This window comes from Cryptomeria japonica, chromosome 7 (genome assembly GCF_030272615.1).
Source record: "Cryptomeria japonica chromosome 7, Sugi_1.0, whole genome shotgun sequence".
In the NCBI taxonomy this organism is placed as follows: Eukaryota; Viridiplantae; Streptophyta; class Pinopsida; order Cupressales; family Cupressaceae; genus Cryptomeria; species Cryptomeria japonica.
In genome coordinates, this window is record NC_081411.1 from 22,050,348 (window position 1) to 22,055,279 (window position 4,932).

Here is a 4,932-nt window from a genome sequence, read left to right on the forward strand (position 1 = left end):
ACATTATAAGTTATTTTTTATAAATTAAAATGTTATACTAAATAGAATATAAAGGATGTAGTCAAATTTTCATATATATTCTTATTTTTGTTAAACTATTTTTTAGTTGAACAACTCCTAACTATATTTGTCATTAATTAAAATTATTTATCATTAATTAACATGATCATTTTAAGATTATCTACAATTTTATTTCAAATTTGATTATAGAATCAAATTAATATTAAAAATAATTAAATATTAAGCTTTACAGTGTTAATGAAAAAATAAAGACTTATATAAAAAAAATTCTTATTAAAAGATTTCTTTTAAAGTAAGAAAATTATAGTAACATTTATATACAAATTTCTTTTTCAAATATAATAAAAAAAGGTATTCTTTTAAAGTGGGAAATACAATATCATTGATTAAAATTATATAATTAATTTTTTTTTATAATATTTATTTCACATTTGATTATAGAAATTAAATTAATATTAAAAATAATTAAAGATTAAGCTTTACACTATTGTAATTAAAAAATAATTTAGCTTCTATATGGTTTTTTTTCAATTAAAATATAAAAATCGAATATAGAAAATTACAAAAAAAATATTATTCATAATATTTATTTCATAGAAATTAAATTGAGATTAAAAATTATTAAATATTAACCTTTACACTATTGTAATTTTTTTAATATTAATTATAAGGAAAAAAACATGGAATACATGGGAAACGGGAGTTCAAAAAGGAGGTAGACTAGCATGGCTGTCCCCCTAAGAGAAAAAACTAACAAAAGTCCTAACTAGAGAGATTCTGCTATACAACGAATATATATATATATATACACACACACACACACACACACACACACACAACCTTACTATGAGTGACTATGCACATGGTAAAAACATTCCCAGGCTTCGAAAAAGGAGTAGACTCAGTAGAAGGGAGAGAGGGGGATAAAACTAGTCCATCCAGGCTATCCAACCCAACGAGGCCTCCATCCAAATAATCCTCTGGTTATCTCTCAACTGCACCATTTGGATCATCTACTGGCAAACCACATCTCTGTTTCATCCGATCTATATATATATATATAGACACACACACACACACACACAACCTTACTATGAGTGACTATGCACATGGTAAAAACATTCCCAGGCTTAGAAAAAGGAGTAGACTTAGTAGAAGGGAGAGAGGGGGATAAAACTAGTCCATCCTGGCTATCCAACCCAACGAGGCCTCCATCCAAATAATCCTCTGGTTATCTCTCAACTGCACCATTTGGATCATCTACTGGCAAACCACATCTCTGTTTCATCCGATCTCCTCCATGAGTGCATCCAACACATTAACAAATGTAGTTATTTCCATGTTAGTTCTTCCCCAAGTATAGCCATGAGAGATCTCATAGATGAAGATTTTGGTGTGGCCATCTTGAAGGAATCTCTGAAATTTCCTTTTATTCAACTGCATCACAATGGTAACTGTTGGGACCTATAAAATTTTGAGTCAATTTGAGAGACCCATTTTGAAATTTTGCATTTGCAATTCATCTTGGCGTGTTTTTGGTAGTTTTTGAATTTTTACCTTATCGGCATAACCTACACCGATGAGGTTGTTGGAGTGTGGAACAGAGCAGAGCAAGTCATCGGGTATCAGGTGCAGTGGTTTCAGGCTACTCCAATGACCCGATGAGAAGTGTGGAGCACAGAAAGATGATATTAGTCATCGGAGGTCAGGTTTTGTTGTCTTCCCAATGACTCGATGGAGATGTCCAAATGTGGTGCGGGAGTTATCGACTTTTGGGGGGAGTGGCTTCAATGTTGTCCTGATGACCAAATGAAAGCGGCCCAGGCATGGTGAAGAGATTTTTGTCCCACATTGGCCGCAAGGAGGAGTATTTCAATATTTAAATGCAAAGCCCCATGTATATCAAGTGTCAAGGCTTAAGGACTTTTGGCAAGTGGCGAATTAAGGAGTTAGTGGGCCCCCACATGTGCGTGCATCTCAGAGCGGCTTAATTTTGCAAGAAAAAGGTCTATGGATGAGAAAAGATCAGCTTTGAACTTGAAATTTGAACCTGTTCAATGGTTCAAATGGTTCAACTGGTTCAATGTGTTCAAATGGTTCAACCGATTCAATGTGTTCAGTGGTTCAACCAGTTCAAAAGTTCAAATGGCCGGCCCAGTGATGATGATGTTGAGCAGACTGTGGCGTCGATAACTCTCCAAGTGGACTCACCGAAGGCTCAATTTCATTGACATAGAATGGTTGTCGATGAAACTAGGGTTTTGATAAAATGTGAAAATAGTTCATCAAGTGCTCGGATCCATCGACAAGGGCACATCGAAGAAGTATCAACTGGTTCCATCAAAAAGTGAAGGCATCGATGAAAATAGGCTCAGTTTCATCGACATAAAATGGTGTCGATGAAACTGCTGGTTTGATAGGACATGTGAACGGCTGGCCGAAGGCTGATTTCCACCAAAAGATTATTGTTGACAGACCAGGGTGAGATGGTGGGTCAGGTGGTGCTGAGGTGGTAGATAAGGCCACTCTCAGGTGGATAGGTGGCAAATCAAATGTGATGTGGCTGCCAAGGTGGATCTCATGAGCAAATTAGAGGGTGCCCCATGGTGACACACGGAAAAAGGAGGCAGAGTGGCGCAAGGTTAAAGGTTGAGCATGTAGAAGGAAGATCTACGACCATCGCTATACCGCAGCATGAAGATGCTCGATGGTTAACGACCGTGACTTGGTGACAAACTGCCAGTGGCAGACCCACACAACGCTTAATGCCAGTGGTTAAGGTGAAGCGACATAGGAGATAAAAGATGAGCACGCAAGGAAGATCAACAATGACCAAAGATGATCCAACGGTTGCCACCATGTCACGATGGAGAGATGCTTAATGGCTATCGACGTGAATTGGTGACCAAGTGGTGGGACCTGGTGAAGATGAGGTTTCGATGAGACTGTGGGTTTGATGAAACATGGAGGCAGTTTGCTGAAGAGGAAGTTTTGCCAAAAGACTGGCTGAACAAACCAAAGTGATAGGTGGGTCCGATCGTGCTTAGGTGGTAAGATATGTGGTGCACAGAGAGACTCAAGGCCAATCCAGAGGTGCCACATGGCAGAGATGCATGGAAAATGTATGTGCAGGAGATTAATTTTAAAATGTAATCTCAGACTATTGTAAAAGGGAAAATTAATAACCGACCTGCATCCTGAGAGATTTGATTCTCCTGAGGGATTATTCTTTTGCCTTGATATAGAGATGTTATATATCATTGGAAAGCTCTTGATTCGAGGAATTTATTTCTGCAGTAAAGTGTAACCCACGACAAATATTTTGGGGCAATTGCCCTGGGATCTCAGAATTTATTTCTCAGTCAGGGAGATTGGATTTTTCCTACAAGACAAGTTGTGCAAGGTAGTTAATGCTGAAGATAGGGTAGTTACCATTGGCAGAGAATGAAATCTGATTTTGTCCTCCCTACCTTCTTATTCAGGAGTCTTCCTATTTTGTAGAGGTTCCAGATTTTGGTGAGCAAGGCTCCATAATCTTGGTTTCCAATTCTGATTTTTTTGCCAAATTTGTAATGCAATGTCCCTTTTCAAGTAATAGAGTATCTTCTTGCTGTAGATGTTTTCTGTTGTAGGTCACATATATGTAAGGCATATATACAGTTTATTGGATTGTCTCTAGGCCTTTTCTTATTTTCAATGAATCCAGTCTTCAAGGGAGTTTAGGTTTGTCCTCTCAAAGTGGGAGTGTAATGGTTGTTCTTAGGTACTTTTCAAGGAGGAGTTTAAATTCTAGGAGCAATCATTTTGGATTCAAGATAATGTTTGGATATGTATGATCCTCTGTTTGAGTTTAGAATGTATTAATGTCAGGCATTAATATAGGGATATCTTTCTTAATAAATTGGATTTGCAATAGAGGTTTTCATTTTCAGTTTGATGTATGACTCCATGCCCTTGGATAAGGCACTAGTCTTGCAGATTCTGGGGATTCTCAGAGAATTTAAATATCACGTATCCATTTGCTTTTATGTTTGTAGTTTTAGTTTGTTCCATCTATCTCATGCTCCAATCTTGTTGAGATATCAATTTAGATCTAGTCCATTTGTAGTAACCTCCTTGTTGTTGAGCCCTATGAGATTTATCTGCTTTTGTTGATGCCATATGTCTCTAACTGGTTGTATTCTATGCATCAAAGGGTGTCCCCTCTAGGTCTTGTAGAACCTGAAGTGTAGGAGGATCATTAGGATCCTATGTTAATGTTGTCCAAGCCCTGAAGCTTTTTCATTGATTGAGATTGGCTTTCTCATAGATAGTTTGCAGGTGAACTTGGTTTGCTCATTTTTGAGACCAATAGTAACCTATGAGGAAATGAAGTAATATGTGAGTCTATGAAAGGACTCATAAAAATCCTAGCTCTACCTTAAAATTTATCTTCATTCCTAATTTTCTAGATATACCATAGGATTTCACATGAAAGAATAATCCAAAAGAGGTTGGTATCATTTTTACTACCATAAATATGACCATAGATGATATCTAAAGTATTGACATAAAGAGGAATAGAAATGTTGAACATAAGCCAGATCTTTGTGGCAATAATTCTATCAAAGAAAATATGCCTTGAAGTCTTAGAAAATTTGCAAATATTGCAAGTGTCCTCCTTATGTTGTTGAGGCCTAATAGGAAGCCTGTCAAGCATGAGGAGCCACTTGAAACATTTCTTCTTGGGAGCAATGAGACTGCTCCATAACTTTCTAAATAATTTATGACATTTCGAGAAAGATAGATCAGAGTTCCAACAAGAATTGATATGCATCAAGATGTTATCATTATGCACCATAGTATTATAAACAACCTTGGCTTGAATATTACATAAGATAATACCATCCATCCAAGTGTAATTGAGAAACC